This window comes from Heloderma suspectum, chromosome 3, assembly GCF_057233095.1.
Source record: "Heloderma suspectum isolate Gila_16-S chromosome 3, 16-S_ref, whole genome shotgun sequence".
In the NCBI taxonomy this organism is placed as follows: Eukaryota; Metazoa; Chordata; class Lepidosauria; order Squamata; family Helodermatidae; genus Heloderma; species Heloderma suspectum.
Window position 1 is genome coordinate 162,185,948 of NC_139460.1, and position 21,508 is coordinate 162,207,455.

Sequence of the window (21,508 nt, forward strand, 5' to 3'; positions counted from 1 at the left end):
TATTTTGGCCACCTAATGCGAAGAGAAAACTGTCTGGAAAAGACCCTGATGCTGGGAAAGACTGAAGGCAAAAGGAGAAGGGGATGGCAGAGGATGATATGGCTAGATAGCATCACTGATGCAATTAATATGGACTTGAGCACGCTCCAGGAGAGAGCGCAGGCAGGAAGGCCTGGCGTGCTATGGTCCATGGGGTCATGAAGAGTCAGACACGACTGAATGACTGAACACAACAACCCCCTTGGTGTTGTTGTTTTTTCATTTCATTTATATCCTGCCTTTTTTCTCCTTAAGGAACCCAAGGCAGCATACATAATCCTCCGCCTCCTCCATTTTATCCTCACAACAACAACCCTGTGAGGTGGGTTGGGCTGAGAGTCTGTAACTGGCCCAAAGTCACCCAGTGAGCTTCCATGGCCGAGTGGGGACTAGAACCCGGATCTCCCGACTCCCAGTCCAGCACTCTAGCCACAACACACCACACTGGCACCACACTTGTTGCTTTGAATTGAATGGCCAATGGTTAGGAATTATGGGGATCATAGTCCAAAACATCTGGAGGGCACCAGGGCTCCATCTACATGGAAACAGAATAAGAAGTGCTTTCTGGTTATCTACAGATTTTCATGAAATTGCTTTGTTCCATCAGGGGCACACAAAGCAAGAAAAGCCGACTTTACAGTACCTAAAAACCCACTTTCATGGGTCACACAGCACTTTAAACCCCCATAATTCAGCGTTGGGTGGGCATAGTCATGAACCCCATAGGTGCTGCTCAGCAAATGAGAGATGCTCTTTTCCCACCCCTGTCCACACACCCCTGCTTAGGGAAGTTTACTGGAAGTGCTGAATTAAGCCCCTGTAGTTTACCCAACACCTCTCATCCACCACTGGGATATTGTGAAAGGTTAAAGGATACTGTGCTATTCTGAATGGGAAAAACAGGCTACAAACAATGAATGGATAAAACAGCTACTCTGCTATTGTGAATGCTTGAAACAGCACTACTGCACTATTCTGAATTGGAAATAAAGGCAACAAACTGTGAATGGGAAAACAGCACTACTGCAATCTAGTGAAAGGAGGATGAAACAGCGCCAAGTAGTGCTAAGTGGGAAAGAAAGTCTGTGTCCAAAAGCACCCCACTGCAAATGGGGTGGTGGTGGCCCCACCCCTTGACCACATCACTGCCAGGTCACAGCCAAGTCACAGAGGCACACCCAGGATTTATGCAGAGTAATATTGTGCATGTTGCAAGTCTCCACTTGACCACTGCATTGTGAATATTTTACTTCAAAAGGTTTCGCATACATTAGTGAACTTTTTACTGGTTGCTTATTGTCAAGTACCCACTCGGCTTTCCCTTGTTGTCTCTTATATTCTTTTAATAAATAATTTATTTTGTTTTGGACCTGAGGTTTAAGTGTGAGCTTCTGGTGATCCCAAGAGCAGCTTCTCTCCCCACCTGACTAGCCACTTGACTTACCTACCTGTGTTTATATATTATTTATGCCTATGGGGAAGTAAGAGAAAAGCGGACCGCCTACCTGTGGTGATGGTAGGCTTCAGCTGGTTGCTGCCTCATCCCAAGCAGATGACTGGTTTATAGCTCTTAGGGTCCCGAGCCAGGGTCAGAGGGGAAAGGGGGCGGCATGCTACTGATCAGATAGATGTGTGCACAACTGGCCTGCTTCAGAGGACTGTTGTGACACATTACAGGCACATTCACACTTTCTATTTGCTCTTGACTTGACCAGAACAGTCATAGTGTATGTCCACAGAAAAAAAAGAACAACAACCCCTGGCTCATTCAGTATGTCTACAACCTATTTACTGCGCAACATCTGTGTCAACCCTGAACCCTGGTAATGTCTAAGAAGAAGCCCGGGTGGTAGGGTTCACACTGTGAAAATGTTACTTTTTCTGTCTGCCATAAACCACTAACCTCCTAGTTCATTATCAGAGATCTCAACCTAGGCCCTCTCTAAACAATGAACGTACCATTAGATCAGGGGTGGGCAATGTGTGGTCCTCCAGATGTTTTGGCCTAGAATTCCCATGAATCCTATCTGACATAATGGGGAGGGATGCTGGGAGTTGTAGACCAAAACATCTGGATGGACACGTGTTGCCCACCCCTGTGATTAGACCAATAAGTGAGAAAACAAGATCAGACTGTAATCCTTTGCATGCTTACCTGGGAGTTGAACACAGTGGCAGTTATTTCTGAGTAAACATGCATAAGACTATGTTGTTAATGAGTGGGCTGCACTTTCGTGAATGGCCTCTTATCATTAGAAAAGACATATGCAGCCTATTTACTTAAATTCCTCCCACTTTGATAAACCATAAGGAAAGAACATGTGCTTTGAAGCTATTTTTTTCTGTGGATTTTCATACTCTTTTGCTCCCTAATCACACTCCTAATTTATTTTGTAAATTTTCTAGTTATGCAGTGAATATTTCACAAAGCAAAACCCCAGAAACTTTCTAATTAAAGTAGCTTTGCACGAAAGAGTTCAATCTTTCTCAACTAAGATTGTTGTTCTTATGCCATCACTTTGATCTACTTGACAACATGATGTGAATTTGGGGTTAATCAGTGTTTCCCCTGTATTAAGGAAAAACATTGCTTTTTCTCTGCTTTAGAAAAAGTTGGAGGGGAAAGTTCTACTAATTCTGTGGTGTTGGAGGGTTTTGGCCTTGAGTTTCCTCAGCAGCACCCCTGCAAAAAAAAAGAAAAATAAAAGAAACTGTTTTAAAAGAACAAATCTCTACTGTGTATAACATTCCACTGAGCCCTTGAGACACACCTATAGTAGTTACTTGGATTCCAACCTTTATTTGGTGTTGTGAGGGCATGGGAGTGTCTGTTGCAGCATTCATTTTGTAGAACTCTTCTGCTAAAGCAGTACATAAATGCAAATATAAAAGGAATAAAGTGGCTTGGAGCCTAAAATAAGTTAACTTAAGGAAGTTCACAAAAAGAAAGTTCCGTTTCCCCATTTCCTCCATCCTGCAGCCACCTATGCTCAGCACCAATCAAATTCCTCGGGGAAGGGGGTCAAGGACCCTCCTGAATGTTGTCAGATGGGGTGCAATGGGAGAAGGGTAGAATTGCTCCCCTTACATCAGATATAAGGCAGGAATTCCAGGTAGAGTAGGATGGAAAGTGTCATGTGTATGGGTTGGATCCATGGATGGGTATTATTCCAATCAAGCTCCAGTATGCTGAAAAAGTGTCCATGCAACCCAATTCATGTTTACACTGAAGTAATTCCACTGTGTTCAATGGGTCTTACTTGCTCGGATTGCAGCCTTAGTACCTATTTTGTCTAGACTTTATTTCTAGACATCTGGAGACTGTAAGAATTACAGTAAGATTGAATCTAATGGCTGCAATACTGAAACCACTTATTCAGCACGAGTTCTATTAGAAGACGATACATCAAAGGTATTAAACATTTTGCAATCCTTCCCATATTATACCTGCAGTTAAAAGCCATGAGTTGAAGTGAATGGGCCCACAGTATCAGGAGGTGTGGCACAGTCAAGTCTTTATTTCTAATGTAACTTCCTTAAATATTTTTTTAAAACACCATTTAGCACACCAATATCAATCTTAAATATTGCTAATAGTATTTTTGCCTTTTCTGGTAAAAGAAGAAGAAGGAAATTATTGAAGCTTCTGAATCATCCACTCAGCATGCTCAATTATTTTGTAAATAAAATTTTCATTTTAGCATGCAGACATTAAAGCTAGAATTTAATCTCAAATGGATATGCAATTTGATCACAGCTCAGAAGGGGAGGGGGAGGAAGTATTGCATGTTTGATATCACTCTATTTTTCAGCATGTTGCTAGAGTTTATCTAGTCCAGAAAGGCAGCTTCTCAGTTTACTAAATGACATTGCCCAGTGGGTTGTAGGAGCTCCACTGGTGTGTCGAGTCAAAAATTAACTCTTAAAGCTCCAGAGATTTATTTATTTATTTATTTGCTTAACAGCTCAACCTAATTTGCTGGTATAGTTTTGATGGTTTTTATTGCATGTAAAGTACATAAGAGAAGGGTGCAGCCAGGCAAATCTGTCTTTATCTTCATAGAGAAATCAAATAACCATTAACCAGGTGGCAACTTGCTATGGTTTTTCACAGTCATTTGGAATGCCAGTTGTCTTTATCATGTCTGTAATTTCCTGCCACTTCCACACATAATCAGAAACCTGAGCCTCACTTAACACCCATTGCTAGCAGTACACAAGCCAATTCTTCATGGGGTATACACAGGAGAAATGTGGCCATGTGGGCTCTTTCCCCAGGGCCGGCTCTACCATTAGGCAGAGTGAGATGGCCGCTGGAGGAAATGGATTTTGGATGTCATCTTGGCCCTACTGATGTGGCCTTGTTATTTCACACATGCAGCACCGCAGTGTGGGGCTGCAGCATGCAGAAGTGACTCCCATACTGCTGGCTGTGCATGTGAAGGCAGGGGAGTACAAGATTCTCCTCATCCTTCTGCAAATTGGTATTGAGAGCCCATAAAGGCAACTAACAGCACAATGCTATACATATCAATCAATCATTTTATTTGTATAACACTTCTCCTTACAATATGCTCAAAGTGATTTACAACTAAGTATTATGAAAAAAATCTACATATTAAAGAAAAGTCAAAACAAATTCATAAGAAACACATAATAAAACATCAATATGAAAACAATTAATAAATAATTCCATTATCAACAAAAAACAAAATAAACAGCCTTTGACCTTGCTAGTTAGACAAGCAGTAGAACATGGTCTTTTAAAGAGCTTCAAAAGGAAGCAAAGCCAGTTGCCAATCCCAGATGTTAGTAGGAATAGGATGAAACAGTCTCTGACCTAGATGATAAACAGTAGGTAGCAGAGCTCTCTGCTCTGCTGATGGTGGAAAAAGCCGCAGACAAATGAGCCTGAAGTAAGTAAGCCCCATTGAGTTTAGTGGGGTTCATTCCCAGGCAAGTGTATATAGGATTGCAGCCCAAGCAATTTTGGGATGAGAAAGCTCACTCCAGGTAGCTCCATCATCTGTGTCATACACCTAAGTGATATAGAGGATTTTTGCCATGCATCAGGTAAAATATGGAGTAAAATGTGTAGTAAAATTATTATCTCTATGGAATTAACGTTCTTGCTATTTGGTAGCTTACCAACTGTCTGCATGTATGCATTAGTAAGTTACCACAGGATAAATGGTCATCTGTACTTGCCCTTTTTCTCCTCTGTTCACCACCAGCACCACTTACAGTGACCTTTTTGTCAGATGAAGTATCTCTACAGATTCACAAGGACGATTTAATTGGTCACACTTAAAACTATTTGTCCATTTCTAAATAAATTTATTTATTTATTTATTTATTTATTTATTTAAAAATTGACTCTAACATTCCACTTGAAAATAAAAAAATAAAATGCTTGGCTTGCAAGAAAATGGTGCTAACATCTAGAATCATAGCATGACGATGTACTTCTTGTACTGAGGTCCTTAACCTTTCTGTAACAGCTCTACAGGGTGCTCTTCTAATAATAGTGGAATCTTTTAAGTACTTCAAGTAGTAATCGAACTTTAGCTCTTAGAGTCAAGGTCCATAGAGGCATTGTGTGTTATAAAACAAATATCATATTCTAAGAGATATTTTTAATAGAAGGAAGTTATGTTTCAGCTAATTCACAAAACATAGGGAGAAGTTCACAGTGTCATGTAGTCAAAGCTAAAATTTGAAATTGTTAGGAGGGGAAAGTTACAGACTCTACAGAGCAGTTTAGATAAATGTTGCATATTATCATTATGACAATGTTATAATATTGTATTATATATTATGATATATTTGGTCATGGAAATGGAAATGGAATGAGGCCTTCCGAAGGCCTCATTCTCACGTATTTCTAATGTTGTTTGAGCTACTTCCTCATTGTTTGATTCCACACCTCCACTGCAGGACCAAGTGGATGAGGCATTCCTATCCAGTCATCACATTCTGCACTGGTAATATCTCCATAAAGCAGGCCTGCACAACTTGCGATCCACCAAGCTCTTCATAATGCAGCAGCCATTAATGACCACCCACTGAGGTGCAATAATCCTGTTTTTTACTGTCTGCTTTGGACTACAAGAACAGGGTTTGCAAGCACTTTGGAAGTCACAATGTACTGCTGGTTGTGTTTAGCTTGGTGCATCACAAGTTGTACATACAAGGAAAACATTGGAATGGTATATGATGGCTTATTTCCCATGCCAATTCTTATGTGCTTCTATAGAGCCCCATGTGACTCTTGCAAACAGTATTCATCTGTTACTAATCATATTGAACCTAAGAACTGACCATGTGCCAATGGTAAGGTATGATTTTTGCCCCACCCTTCAAATGGTTCTGTTGCCAAGGTATTGGTAGACAGTGATAGGCCAATGAAGCTGGAGGTGGTCAAACATGAGATGGCAAGATTGAACATCAACATCTTGGGAATCAGTGAACTAAAATGGACAAGCATGGGTGAATTTAATTCAGGTGACCATTATATCTACTACTGTGGGCAAGAATCCCTTAAAAGAAATGGAGTAGCACTCATAGTCAACAAAAGGGTGGGAAAAGCAGTACTGGGGTACAATCTCAAAAACTATAGAATGATCTCAGTACAAATCCAAGGCAAACCATTCAACATCACAGTAATTCAAGTCTATGCCCCAACCACTGAGGCCGAAGAAGCTGAGGTTGATTGGTTCTATGAAGACCTACAACACCTTCTAGAACTAACACCAAAAAAAGATGTCCTTCTCATCATAGGGGATTGGAATGCTAAAGTAAGAAGTCAAGAAATCACCGGGATAACAGACAAGCATGGCCTTGGTGTACAAAATGAAGCAGGACAAAAGCTAATAGAGTTTTGTCAAGAGAACACGCTGAGCATAGCAAAGCAAACACACTTTTCCAACAGCACAAGAGGCGACTCTACACATGGACATCACCAGATGGTCAATATCGAAATCAAATTGATTATGTCCTTTGCAGCCAAAGTTGGAGAAGCTCTATACAGTCAGTAAAAACAAGACCTGGAGCTGACTGTGGCTCAGATCATGAGCTTCTTCTTGCAAAATTTCGGCTTATATTGAAGAACATAGGGAAAACCACTAAACCATTCAGGTATGACCTACATCATATCCCTTATGAATATACAGTGGAGGTGAGGAAAAGATTTAAGGGATTAGATCTGATAGACAGAGCACCTGAGGAACTATGGATGGAGATCCGTAACATTGTTCAGGAGGCAGCAACTCAATCCACCCCAAAGAAAAAGAAATGCAAGAAAGCCAAGTAGCTGTCTGATGAGGCTTTACAAGTAGCTGAGGAAAGAAGGGAAGAAAAAGCAAGGGAGAAAGGGGAAGATATATCCAACTGAATGCAGAGTTCCAGAGAATAGCAAGGAGAGACAAGAAGGCCTTCTTAAATGAACAATGCAAAGAAATTGAGGAAAACAACAGAATGGGAAAGACTAGAGATCTCTTCAAGAAAATCAGAGATATCAAGGGAATGTTTTGTGCAAATATGGGCATGATAAAGGACAAAGAAGGCAGGGACCTAACAGAAGCAGATGAGATTAAGAAGAGGTGGAAAGAATACACAGAAGAACTATACAGGAAAGATCTTAATGTCCCTGATAGCCATGATAGTGCGGTCAGTCACTGAACTTGAGCCGGACATCCTCGAGAGTGAAGTCAAGTGGGCCTTAGGAAGCATTAGTAACAACAAAGCTAGTGGAGATGACAGTATTCCAGCTGAGCTATTTAAAATCCTAAAAGATGATGCTGTTAAAGTGCTGCACTCAATATGCCAACAAATTTGGAACACTCAACAGTGGCCACAAGACTGGAAAAGGTCAGTTTACATTCCAATTCCAAAGAAGGGCAATGCCAAAGAGTGTTCAAACTACCGTACAATTGTGCTCATTTCACATGCCAGCAAGGTTATGCTCAAAATCCTACAAGCTAGGCTTCAGCAGCATGTGAACCAAGAACTACTGGAAGTACACGCTGGGTTTCAAAGAGGCAGAGGAACTAGAGATCAAATCGCCAACATTCGCTGAATCATGGAGAAAGCAAGAGAATTCCAGAAAAATGTCTATTTCAGCTTCATTGACTACACTAAAGCCTTTGATTGTGTGGATCACAACAAACTGTGGCAAATTCTTAAAGAGATGGGAGTACCAGACCACCTTACCTGTCTCCTGAAAAACCTGTACGAGGGCCAAGAAGCAACAGTAAGAACCAGACATGGAACAACCGATTGGTTCAAAATTGGGAAAGGAGTACGACAAGGCTGCATATTGTCACCCTGCTTATTTAACTTATATGCAGATTACATCATGAGAAACGTTGGGTTGGATGAATCACAGGTCAGAATTAAGATTACTGGGAGAATTATCAACAACCTCAGATACGCAGATGATACCACCCTAATGGCAGAAAGCGAAGAGGATCTAAAGAGCCTCTTGTTGAGGGTGAAAGAGGAGTGTGCAAAAGCTGGTTTGAAACTCAACATTAAAAAAAACTAAGATCATGGCATCTGGCCCCATCACTTCCTGGCATATAGAAGGGGAAGAAATGGAAGCAGTGACAGACGTTACTTTCTTGGGCTCCAAGATCACCGCAGACGGTGACTGTAGCCATGAAATTAAAAGACACTTGCTCCTTGGGAGGAAAGGTATGGCAAAGCTAGACAGCATAGTAAGAAGCAGAGACATCACCTTGCCGACAAAGGTCCATATAATCAAAGCTATGGTTTTCCCAGTAGTAATGTATGGCTGTGAGAGCTGGACTATAAGGAAGGCTGAGTGCCAAAGAATTGATGCTTTCGAACTGTGGTGCTGGAGAAAACTCTTACGAGTGCCCTGGACTGCAAGGAGGTCAAATCAGTCCATCCTAAAGGAAATCAACCCAGACTGCTCATTGGAAGGACAGATACTGAAGCTGAAGCTCCAATATTTTGGCCACCTAATGCAAAGAGAAAAGTAACTGAAAAAGACCCTGATGCTGGGAAAGATTGAAGGCAAAAGGAGAAGGGGGTGGCAGAGGATGAGATGGCTAGATAGCATCACCGATGCAATGAATTTGAACTTGAGCACACTCTGGGAGACAGGAAGGCCTGGCATGCTATGGTTCATGGGGTCACGAAGAGTCGGACACGACTTAACCACTCAACAACAACAACAACAAGAACAACAACAACAAACAGGCCAATGATATTTTTCCTTTGGCATTATATCTTTCAACAAGTTATTCTGTATTGTTTGGCTCATTTAATAATCATACTTAGAAAAGATCTGAGGTGGGGCTTGCTTCCACTTGTAAATAAAGGAGTTAATTAGACATTACATGCAAACGGGCAGTACCCAGTACTGCCCATACACCTCCACTGATTGTGTTGTGCCAGTGGAACCCACCTCTGCCACAACAGAAAACCAGTGCTTCCTAGAGCAATCCCAGAAATGAGCTGAAATGCTCATTTCCAGACTGGGACATGCCAGTGGAGGTCCCTTCTGTGAGCTCCTCTGGCCCACTCCCTTCCAGAAACAAGTGTTTTGGCTTGTGTCCAGTTGGCTTATGAAGCACTAGCTTTCCATTGCATTGGCGATGGATCCTGCTGGAACACGCTTTGCACTGACTACAGAGCTACAACACCATTTTAAAACAATTAAAAGGATAGGAAGATTTAAAACAGAGGAGTGGTGGTAAGGTTCTTAACCCTGCCCCACTGTTCATTTCCCTGCTCCAAATTGCTCTCTCCCCAGTTGTGCTTCCCTCTGCAGGGTTCTTAAAATATGCTTGCCCTGAGAAACATGAATGTGGAATCCCATGGGGACAAGAAGCCAATTGAGGCTTCATTTGGAATGAGAAATGACCAGTGGGAAAAGTGTTTGGTGTTCCTCTGCCACTTTTCACATTAGATCCAACATCGTTGTTCTGCCATCAGAATGGATAGATATTTTTGGTGGAATAGAACTTCACTGTTCTCTCTCCTGCAACCCCCTGCACACACCCCAAATCCATTCTAGAGGGTTGGGACACTCTCCAGAGCAGATTTGGATGGTGCGGGGGGGGGCTGCAGGGGGGAGGAGAGGACAGGGAAGTCCTGCTCCACCAGCAGTATCCATTCAATTGGAGGTATGATGATATTGGATCCAACCTCTCTACTCTAAACTCCCCCACCTGATGATGTTTTTCATTAAAAAGGGGGGGGGGTCTAAGGTCTGAGTTACATGCATCTGTGTATAATATGCAGCTAGCCCTACAAATTATCCTAATTATGAAAAACAACATGCAAATATTTAACACTGATCATTGTAGTAAGTCTTTCACTATTTTGCTCTCTAAAAGTGCTGCAGTGTTTACATCAAACATGCCAAGGAAGAACAAGAGAGGTGGGTTCGGAAGGCCAAAAATCCTGTTGACTCAAATAATAAAACTTAACTTTAAAACAGATCTTTTCATCTTGAAAGTTCTCTACAAGCTTTAGTCTACAAGCATTAGCTAATTAATATATGTATGCGGATGACATGTAGGTGTGATGCCCCTCTGAAAATTACTTTTTTTTCTTCACAGGGTTGGATCATCATAAAAAGACATTATTATGCATACATTTGAAATAATTTCCCTTACAGCTGATGCCTGGCTACTACGATCACTAAGCACCAGGTACTTAAATAGAGCTCTCGACATTTATACAAGCACAGGAAGATACTCATCTGCCCACTCATGCTGTTGCAGATGTATTGTAAATTTCGGTTTTGATCAAGTGGAATTTATCACAATGGGTTATTTTAATGAGAATATTTATTCTTTTATTTTTAATGGCACCAGCCCTCCAAGGCAGACCTGAACACACAGGGAGAACCTCATTCCTATGTCATTCAACCATTTCACTTCGTAAGAAAATTATTTTTTTGATGCAAAGGAGCAGGACGGGCAAATGAGTTCAAACAGATCAAATGAAAGCCACACCAGAGCTTTGCTCATCCTTTCAAACTTAACTTGAACATTAGAAGGGGTTCTAAAGTGTCCACTAAACTTCTACCAATGAAGAGCAGGGTCATATATAACCATCATGGTTGCAGAGTGTAAAGAGCAAGTCATTTTACAAGACCTAAAGCAAAGGCGCTCAAGAAATGTTCTCAAAGTTGAAAAGACTTTTCATCCTTCCTTCCCTCCTGATATGTATCTACTCAACGTTAACTGAATCCACAAGATACTTCAGTGTGCAGGCAGCTCCCCTACCCACACCCAGCAAACCCCAGGCATACCTGGATCCATAGTCTGCAGAGTCCAACAGCTATGTGGTAATCACCAGTGCATTTGCGACTGGCTGGAGCAGTCACGACAGCTCCGTGTCAAGAAATGGGCAACACGAGCTTCTGGAAGCACATCAGGGACCAGGGAAACTGCTCCTATTGGTCACAGCTTCATTGCCATTCATTGCATGGAAACTGGCTTTTGGATCCCAATACAACACCAGGGGCTTGCCAAGGCTGAGGAGGCTAGAGGGACATCAGCACAGCACACTGTTTCAAACTGAGCACAAAGCCACATCAACCTATGTGATCTGTGCTCCTCATCTATCACATTTGGATCCTGTGCTTCTTCCAAGGAGCTCAGGTGATGCACATGTTTTTCTTTTAAAATTTTAATTCTGACAATAATCCTGCAAGGTAGGTTAGATAGGGGAGATGGTAACTGGCTCACATCACCCAGTGAGTGCCATGACTAAGTGAAGATTTGAACCTGGGTTTCCTCCTAGGGATATACGAAAGTCACTTACCTTTTCGCGGATTGATTCGCGGTGGGGGGGATGCGCTCCGTCCCTCCCCCCGGAATCCTCAATGGGGAGGAGGAGATCCGGTCCTCCCCCCAGGAATCCTGTGTGGCCGGCTCCGCTCCACGGCAGCTCCGCAGAGCAGCCGGCCAGGGCTGTCCGCAGCCGGAGTTCCGGCCACGGACTGGCTGGTGTGGATGCAAATGGCGGCCACCGTAGCGGCTGCCATTTGCGTCCAGCCAGGCTGCCATGATAGGCTACGTAAGTATTTACGTAGCCTATCATGGCAGGCAAAAAAAAAAAACAGCGTACGCAAATGGCGGTGGCTACAGCGGCTGCCATTTGCGTTCCCTATTTTTCGCCGTTTTAGCCTACATAAATATTTACATGGGCTATTATGGCGAAAAAAAGGGGGAACGGAACGCAAATAGCATAGTGGGTGCTATTTGCGTTCCTTTTTCTTTTTGCTGTAATAGCTTACGTAAATATTTGCATAGGCTAAAACAGCGAAAAAAAGGGAAAGCAAATGGTGGCCACCATAGCTGCTGCCATTTGTGTACACCGTTTTTTGGGGGGGGAGTTGCTTGGCTTGCCGTGATAGGCTACATAAATACTTACATAGCCTATCACGGCAAAGACCAGGATGCAAATGGCAGCCGGCCGAATGACCAGCCGCCACCGCCGCCAGAGCTGTTGCCAGAGCCACCGCCGGAACATCCGCCCCAGGTAAGCTTCATCCCGGGGGGAATCTGTGGGGGGCAGGGGGTGGCAGGCTGTTCCGCCATGGATTTTGGGGGGCCGAATGCCAGTGCATTCAGCCTCACTGAAATCCGTGGTGGAATTCTCCACCATCCCTATATAGTCCAATCATAGAATCATAGGATTGGAAGGGGTAATTTAGGCCACTGAGTAACCCCCTGCTCAGTGTAGGAATCCAGTTTAAATCATCCTTTTCAGATGGGGGTCCAGGCTTTGCTTGAATGCCTCCAATCACGAAGAGCCCACCATCTCCCTAGTCAGTTGGTTCCATTGTCTGACTGCTCTAATCACTAGGGTGTTTTTCCTATTTCCTATATTCAGCCAAAATCTGAGCCAGTGTGGTGTAGTGGCTAGAGTGTTGGACTGGGAACTGGGAGATCCAAGTTCTAGTCCCCACTCAGCCATGGAAGCTCACTGGGTGACTTTGGGCCAGTCATAGACTCTCAGCCCAACCTACCTCACAGGGTTTTTGTTGTGAGTACTGGTGTACATAGGCTCACTACCTCTGGTACTGGAGGTAGTGCATAGCCATCAGGACTCATAGCCATTGATAGCCTTTTCCTCCAGGAATTTGTCTAACCCCCTTTTAAACCCATCCAAATCAGTGGCCATCATTACATCCTGTGGTAGCAAATTCCTGTTATTTTGTCCCTAGCTTTTGAGATCATTTTGAATTTTGTTCCAGTATTAGCTATCCAGCTATCTATCCATGGCATTACACTGGCTCTCCAGTATATCATATCATCTATCAGTATGCCATGCCCTAGATCAGGGGTGTGGAATCATTTTCCTTTCAAGGTCCACATTACTTCTGTCGAAACCTGTCAACAGTAGTCATGGCCACAGAAAAAACTGGGCAGGACTAGAGTGAAAAGTATGTGGAATGATGGATGCACTTCTTCCTTTTGTTCAGCATGTAACAGGGGCAAAAATACATTTGCATCAGGCAGTCTCCATTCTCAACTTTTGCAAGGTTACTTCCATCATCTATGTATTTTTATTTGCTTATTTATTTATTTATTTATTCATTCATTCATTCATCTCTCTGCCATGACAAAATGTAGATTGTATACAGCTGCAAAGACATGTATAGTGAGTGATTGGAAGTAGGGCTGCACACCACCTTGGACGAAAGCCCGAACTCCGAACCACTTCCTGCTGCTTTCCTGCTTCCAAGGCAAGGCAGAGGGAGCACGAAGTGGCACAAAGCAGGTCAGGTTGCTCGGAAGGGCCTCAGCATGCTTCAGAAGCCCAGCTGTGCCGTTGCTGCGCAGTCCCCAGTTCCTTACCCTCGGGACATGTGCCTGCAGCTGTCTCCTTGTTCCAGGAGTCACCATTTTTAAAATGGTGACTCCCTGTATTTCCTTATATAGATCCCATGAAAATGGCAGCTGTCAAGCACACAACATTAATATGGTGTCCTTGACGGCTTGGCAGCTGCCATTTGCACAGGATCTATTTCTGGAAATATAGGGAGTTGCCATGGCGACTCCCTGGAAGGAGACAGCTGCTGGTGCATGTCCCAAGGGCCCAGGTAAGAAGCTGGTAGTGGCTCCCCCTGGAAGAAGATGGCGGCCGGCATGCATCCCAAGGGCCCAGGTAAGGAGCTGGGGGCTGATGCAGCAGGGGCATCGGGGGAGGGGGATTCAGCCATCTGAATCCTACTTTGGCTCCAGAGGATGATGCAGGTCAGGGGGGGATCAGCCTGAAGTGGACTGGGCCCACGCAGAAGCTGCTTCCAAGGTGGATCAGGGCGTCCCTGTACAGCTCTAATTAGAAGTAAGGATGTACTAAAGTCACTTACCTGTTCGCTGAATTGATTTGCAGTGGGGGGGAGGTGCTCCGTCCCTCCCCCCGGAATCCTCGATGGGGGGGAGGCGATCCAGTCCTCCCCCCCCCCAGAATCCTGCCTGGCCGACTGCGCTCCGCAGCAGCTCTGCGGAGCAGCCGGCCAGGCCTGTCTGTAGCGGGAGTTCCAGCCATGGACGGGCTGCTGTGGATGCAAATGGCGGCCACCATAGCAGCCGCCATTTGCGTCCAGCCAGGCTGCTGTGATAGGCTACGTAAGTATTTTCGTAGCCTATCACAACTGGGCAAAAAAAAAACAGCGTACGCAAATGGCGGCGGCTACGGCGGCCGCCATTTGCGTTCCCTATTTTTCGCCGTTTTAGCCTACATAAATATTTACATAGGCTATTACGGCGAAAAAAAGGGAAACGCAAATAGCGTAGTGGATGCTATTTGTGTTGCTTTTTTTTCACCATAATAGCTTATGTAAATATTTATGTAGGCTAAAACAGCAAAAAAAAAGGAACGCAAATAGCGCCCACTATGCTATTTGTGTTCTCCTTTTTTTTGCCATAATAGCTTACGTAAATATTTACGTAGACTAAAACGGCGAAAAATAGGGAATGCAAATGGCGGCCGCCATAGCCTCCACCATTTGTGTACGCAGTTTTTTGTGGGTTTTTTTCTTGGCTTGCCATGATAGGCTACGTAAATACTTATGTAGCCTATCACGGCAAAGACCAGGATGCAAATGGCGGCCGCAGCAGCTGGTCGAAAGACCAGCCGCCGCCGCCGGACCCGCCGCTGGAGCTGCCGCTGTCCGGAACATCGGCCCCAGGTAAGCCTCGTCCTGGGGGGAATCTGCAGGGGGGGCGGGGGGGCAGGCCATTCCACCACAGATTTCAGGGGGCCAAATGCCAGTGCATTCAGCCTCACTGAAATCCGTGGCAGAATTCTCCGCCATCCCTAATTAGAAGTCTCCAAAGCAGCCAACTAAACAGCAGTGGGTTGATAGAATTTGGGAGTCTACAATTATGTATAAACTTACAACAAGTGGTTTTGACTTATAAATCTCTATGTGACTTGGGGTGTCAGTACGTAATGGAATGCCTCCTGCCATATGTACCTCCTCCCATATGTACTTTAAGGTCATCCACAGAAGCCCTCCTTCAAGTGCCCCCTCATTCTAAGGCTCAGAGGTGGGAAAAAGAGAGGACTTTATTGGTGGTGGCCCCACAGCTCTGGATTGCTCTCCCACAGGAAAATCCCTAGTACCCATACTACCTTTGGTGCCAGGCTAAGACTAACCTATTTTTCCAGGCTTTTAAAATGTCTAAAAGTCTTTAAAGTATTTTTCAATATTTGAGTATTTTTGTTCCTGCAATGTGGTTTACATTTTTTTACCTGATATTGTATTTTTTGCTGTGTTAGCACAATTATTTGTTTTATATTGTTGATTTTATTGTAATTTTATTTGCATTAGTATTATTATAAAACACCTACAGAAATGTATTTTATGAGGCTTTTAATAAATTCAATAAATAAAATGGAGTAAGCAAGGAAACCTAATTTTAAGAAAGATATGGCACGTAGGGCAGAATCTAATGAGAAGCTTACGCCCCTGCTAGGGATAGACAGATTCCCTATTTATTTATTTATTTATTTATTTCTATATCGCCCAATAGCCAAAGCTCTCTGGGAGGTTCACAAAAATTAAAACCAAACAACACACAATAAAACTATTTAAAATATATAGAACATTAAAACCACAACTTTTCCCTACCTTCTGTTCCATCGTTGGTGTCCACGGGGGGGGGAGGTGATCTGTTCCCCCCCCCCCAGAATCCTCCGGAGTGGCTCCACATCCAGAAGCTTTCATGGAGCCACACTCCGGCTCCGTAGCATTTGCAATACGGTAATGGCAGCCACCGTTATCGTATTCCTGGGAGAAATACATCCACAAATGGCATAGTGGATGCCACTTGCAGCTGTAAAGCACTGTTTTTTACCTAAATAGAGCCGTAAACAGATGCAATTACATTAAACTCAGGGCTTTATGGCCGCAAGTGGTGTCCAATACGCCATTTGCATCTGCGTTTTTTCCCATGATAGGCTAGAGTTTAACCTAATTGCAGCCATTTACGGCTCTATTTTGGTAATTTAGGGGGGTTAAATATCCCCTATTTAGCTATTTAGGTTCTATTTACAGCTCTTAGGTAACAAACAGCACTTTACAGCTGCAAGTGGCGTCCACTACGCCATTTCCGGCTGTATTTCTTCCAGGAATACAGTAATGGTGGCTGCCATTACTGTATCACAAACACCATGGAGCCGGAGTGCCGGTCCATGGAAAATCCTCTTGAGCTGGAGGTAAGTGGTTCTGTTCTGCCGTGGACTCCTCATTTGAGTCCACGGCAGAATTCTCCGACATCCCTAGCCCCCGCCAATTCCCTTCTGCAAATTATGGGTCCCAGCATTGCTTTGCACAAGCAGGACCCCCTGCTTATGCAAGGGAGATTTGTCACTTCCTAGATGAAGTCCCCAATTGAGCAGAAATGCTTGTTTCTGGACGGTGGCAGTTCAGTGGAGCTTCCTTATGTGAGGTCCACCAACTGCCTCCTTCCTGGAACAAGTGTTTCTGCTTGTTTTGGGTTGCCTCAGAAGCACTAAATCGATGTTGTGCAAGTAGTGGGGGCCACCTGTGTAATGGAACTGGTGGGACATAAGAGAATCAGCAGGGGTATAAGTGCCCCATTGGATTATGTCCTTTGTTTTCCATTTATTTCCAATGTGGAAGCCCTTCAGACCTTTGATCAAGTTCCAACCAAGTACAGTTGCCCATATTTCTTCTGACAAATACACACATACATACACACTCAACACACTCCTTGTATATGCTGTATATAGCTTGTGTTTTCATTCTTTTATTTGATAATGAGCTTCTACTTAGGCTGTTTTACTGTAGGGATGTCAGAGAATTTTGCCACGAACCTCGGGGAGGCTGAATGCCAGCGCATTCGGCCCCCCAAAATTGGTGGCGAAATGGTCTGCCCCCCCGCCCCCCCCGGGACGGGACTTAGCTTGGGCGAATCCTCCTGGCAGCGGCAGCTCCAGTGGCGGTGCAGCGGCAGTGCGGCGGCGGCCGGTCTTCCGACCGGCTGCCGCCACCGCCGACATTTCCAGTAAAAAACAAACAAACAAAAAACGTGATAGCCTACGTAAAGATTTACATAGCCTATCACGGCTAAATTTTTAAAAAAACACTGTGATAGGCTACGTAAATCTTTACGTAGCCTATCACGGCTGAGTAAAAAAAAAAAAAAGTGCGTATGCAAATGCAAAATACAGAAACATTTACGTAGACTATGGCGAAAATAAGGGGAACGCAAATAGCGTAGCTTCTACGCTATTTGCGTTCCCCTTATTTTCGCCGTAGTCTATGTAAATGTTTACGTAGACTAAGACGTGCCAAAATAAAGAACACAAATGGCGGCGCCCATGGGCGCCGCCATTTACATACGCACTTTTTTTATTATTATTACTCAACTGTGATAGGCTACGTAAACATTTACATAGCCTATCACAGCTGACTGCAGGGACAGAAACGGCGGCGGCTATGGCCGCCGCCATTTGTGGGCCCGGCCAGCCAGAATTTCAGGGGGGAGGGACGGAGCACCTCCCCCCCCACCGTGAATCAAATTTAGTTAAAGGTAAGTGACTTTCGTACATCCCTATTTTACTGTAGCTGATCCACCAGCATATCCCTAATAAACTAAGAATATTATTAGTGAATTTCTTGGTTTCTTTAGTGATCTTGCTATATTATTATGTATCTTCTTCTCCTTGGTTCCCTTTGTGTGTCTTTTTAACTTTATTTCAAAATAAAATAAAATTTAATGATAAAAGATTATAGGCTCCTTGGGCCAGGGGCCACTCTTTTATTGTATATTAGTCTGTAAAGCACCATGCATATTAATTGCACTTAGTTGCCAAAGGTCATTGACAAAGGAAAAATAATAATAAAGGAAAACTGGGAAGGGGGGATCAGTATCTTGGCAAAACTTAACAAAAAACTGATTGCTTTGTGTGCAATGGATGAAAATCTTGATGCATCTCTGCCCTTCTAGTAGAGAACAGTGTGATGGGATGGACTTTGTGGCATAAAATAAACAGATAAAGGCATCAATCTCTCTGCAGTCTGAGATTCAAAACAGCGACAAATAGATTTCAGAGAAGACATTAGTGAGACATATTAAATGGAGCTCTACTGACAGTGGTGGCAAAACAGCAGAACTGCAAATTTAGGCTGTTCATCATGGTTGGTTCTTCTTCAAAAACTAAGTCACTATGGTTTTTGAAAATAGCCTTCACAGAGGGGAAGAACTGAATGAGTCTGAAAAAATGTAGGGTACAGAGTGGAATTTTCTAAACATCCTGGGATGTTCTTTTAAAAAATAGCAGCACTCTGAATCCAGAGACACAAGGTTTAATGATCTACTTCTAAAGACAGCAAGAAGGTAGAATTGGCATGTTCTACTTATATTTGGTTTAAAATATGTCGACAGCTATTAATTTACTACCATGTCCCCAACTCCTGAATAAACTCCACAGCAACACAATCAGAAATCTCACTAAGACAGAGATGCAGATAACAGACTTAGGGAGTGATCCTAAGCATGTTTAGACAGAAAAAAGTCCTACAACTCCCAGCATTTCCCAGACAGCTGGCTGGGACATGCTGGGAGTTGTAGGACTTTTTCTGTCTAAACATGCATAGGATTGCACTCTTATAGATAGAAGATCCTGTCAGATCCTGTCCCACTAGTGAGAAACCCCACTAAGTGAGCAACCCAAGCCCTCTGGGGGAATCTATGCACCAACTACTCAGGACTCCATGCTCCACCCTGCCCCCTGCCTAGATGGTCCCAAGTATTATTGTCTCCATGGGCTCTTTAAGTTTTGTCCACTCATTTCTGGGTCAGTCTGTGGAGAGCTGAGGGGCATTCACCCATCTCTACTCTCCCCTGATACATGGGGGTTTGAAATAGTCATCAGGGACTGCTTTCAGATATATGGCTTCAGCTGTGCCCTGTGGCTAGTCAGAGCCAACAATCTGCTGTCCCCCTTCATGATCTAGTAGACCCCTACATCTGACTGGAAACTCTGTCTCCATCCACTCTCTGCCCTGTCTCCTGCTTCCTTGCTGTCAGCTGACTGCTTTTGCTGTCAACTACTAGGGTTCCATCTACAAGCCTTTCCAAACTTTGGTGAGTCTATAACCAGAACTTTGACTCCATTGTCCTCTAATAAATATTTTTAAACTATAGTCCTGCAGCCAGAGATTTGGTTCAAAAACTTATCTCAATACATACAATTCAGATCTTCTCTTCATACACCTTCCTACCAGTGGCACACCATCCCATCCTTAGGCTCTCTTTGAAGTCTTGTACCGAATCTCCTCCTCCTTGTCTCCCTACTCCCCCTTGAATCCCCAGTCTCTCTTGCAATGCCCCTTTCTGAACGTGCACCCTATGTGAGGCTTACTAGTACCACCCCAACTGAAATTTAATTTTCACCTTTCCTCACAGCAACTATACTATTTGTCAACCTTATATGACTGACACTTTCTCCTCAGCAGTTAATGTTTGTAACCATCCCATGGCACCACAGTAGCTCAACCAATGGCAGTGGGTGACACAGGACTCACAGACAAGAGACAGATGCAGACATTATTACTTGCATTTGATATCAAGAGTAGCCGTAACAGCCAAATGAATTCAAACTAAAAAATAGCCTCTCGGGGCCCGTACACACTTCACACCAGTGGAGATGCCTCCATTTGGCCACTTTTCACACTGCTTCAGTATTTATTATTTCGTGACCAGATCAAACTTTGCTCTGCCAAAATGCAGCCACCGCCACAGGCACAGCTTTGTCAATAGCTTGCTGTACATCGTCAACAGTACAAGACTCAGGCAGTAATCGACACACCATCAGATGCACTGGGTCTTGGGTTTCTCCACATTCACATAATGTATTGTCATCATCCAGCAACCCCCACTTAAATAAATTTGTCTTACACCTTGGTACCCCCACCCTCATCCTATTCATTGTCCTCCAAACTATATAAGGGAGAGTATTTCCAGTGGTCATTTCTTCCTTCGTTAAAATACTCAAGTCGGTACGCTCATTCCTCCATTTATTTATCCGATTCTGTTCTTTGGTCCCCTCTAGGATATTAGTTCTTGACATAAAGCTCTTTCTAGTAGGGATGGGGGAGAATTTCTCCCCGAAACTTCAGGGGGCCGAGTGCCAACGTATTCGGCCCCCCAAGTAGTTTTGGGGAGAAATTCTCCGACCCCCGACCCCCCCCCAGGATGGGACTTACCTTTCCCGAATGTCGCTCCCGGTGGCAGGTCGCAGCGGTGGTTCAGCAGGGCTTCGACAGGGGCAGGGGCGGCAGCCGGTCTTTCGACCAGCTGCCACCGCCGCCATTCCAAGAAAAGTAAAAAAAAAAACAACGCCCCCATGATAGGCTATGTGACGATTAATGTAGCCTATCACGGCTGAATCATAGAATCATAGAATAGTAGGGTTGGAAGGGGCCTACAAGGCCATCGAGTCCAACCCCCTGCTCAATGCAGGAATCCAAGTCAGAGCATCCCTGACAGATGGCTGTCCAGCCTCGTCTTGAAGGCCTCCAGTGTAGGAGAGCCCACCACCTCCCCAGGTAAGTGGTTCCATTGTCGTATTGCTCTAACAGCCAGGGAGTTTTTCCTGACGTTCAGCCGGAATCTGGCTTCCTGTAACTTGAGCCCATGATTCCGTGTCCTGCACTCTGGGATGATCAAGAAGAGATCCTGGCCTTCTTCTCTGTGACAACCTTTCAAGTACTTGAAGAGTGCTATCATATCACCCCTCAGTCTTCTCTTCTCAAGGCTAAACATGCCCAGTTCTTTCAGTCTCTCTTCATAGGGCTTTGTTTCCAGTCCCCTGATCAGCTTTGTTGCCCTCCTCTGAACCCTCACCAGTTTGTCTGCATCCTTCTTAAAGTGTGGTGCCCAGAACTGGACACAGTACTCCAGATGAGGCCTAACCAGTGCTGAGTAGAGGGGAACTA

At 44.0% G+C, this 21,508-nt stretch overlaps 1 long non-coding RNA gene across 4 annotated transcripts in view; it reads left to right on the forward strand.

Annotated features, from left to right (window-relative positions):
- LOC146350383 (uncharacterized) overlaps nt 1–14,729 on the forward strand; it is a 57,346-nt gene extending 42,617 nt beyond the window's left edge. For 3 of the 4 annotated variants that reach the window (XR_014789269.1, XR_014789272.1, XR_014789270.1), the window contains exon 4: nt 10,635–14,729. This is a non-coding gene — a long non-coding RNA (uncharacterized LOC146350383). The remainder of the gene's footprint in view (nt 1–10,634) is intronic. The other variant, XR_014789271.1, reaches the window with a different exon arrangement.
- The last annotated feature ends 6,779 nt before the right edge of the window (nt 14,730–21,508 follow it).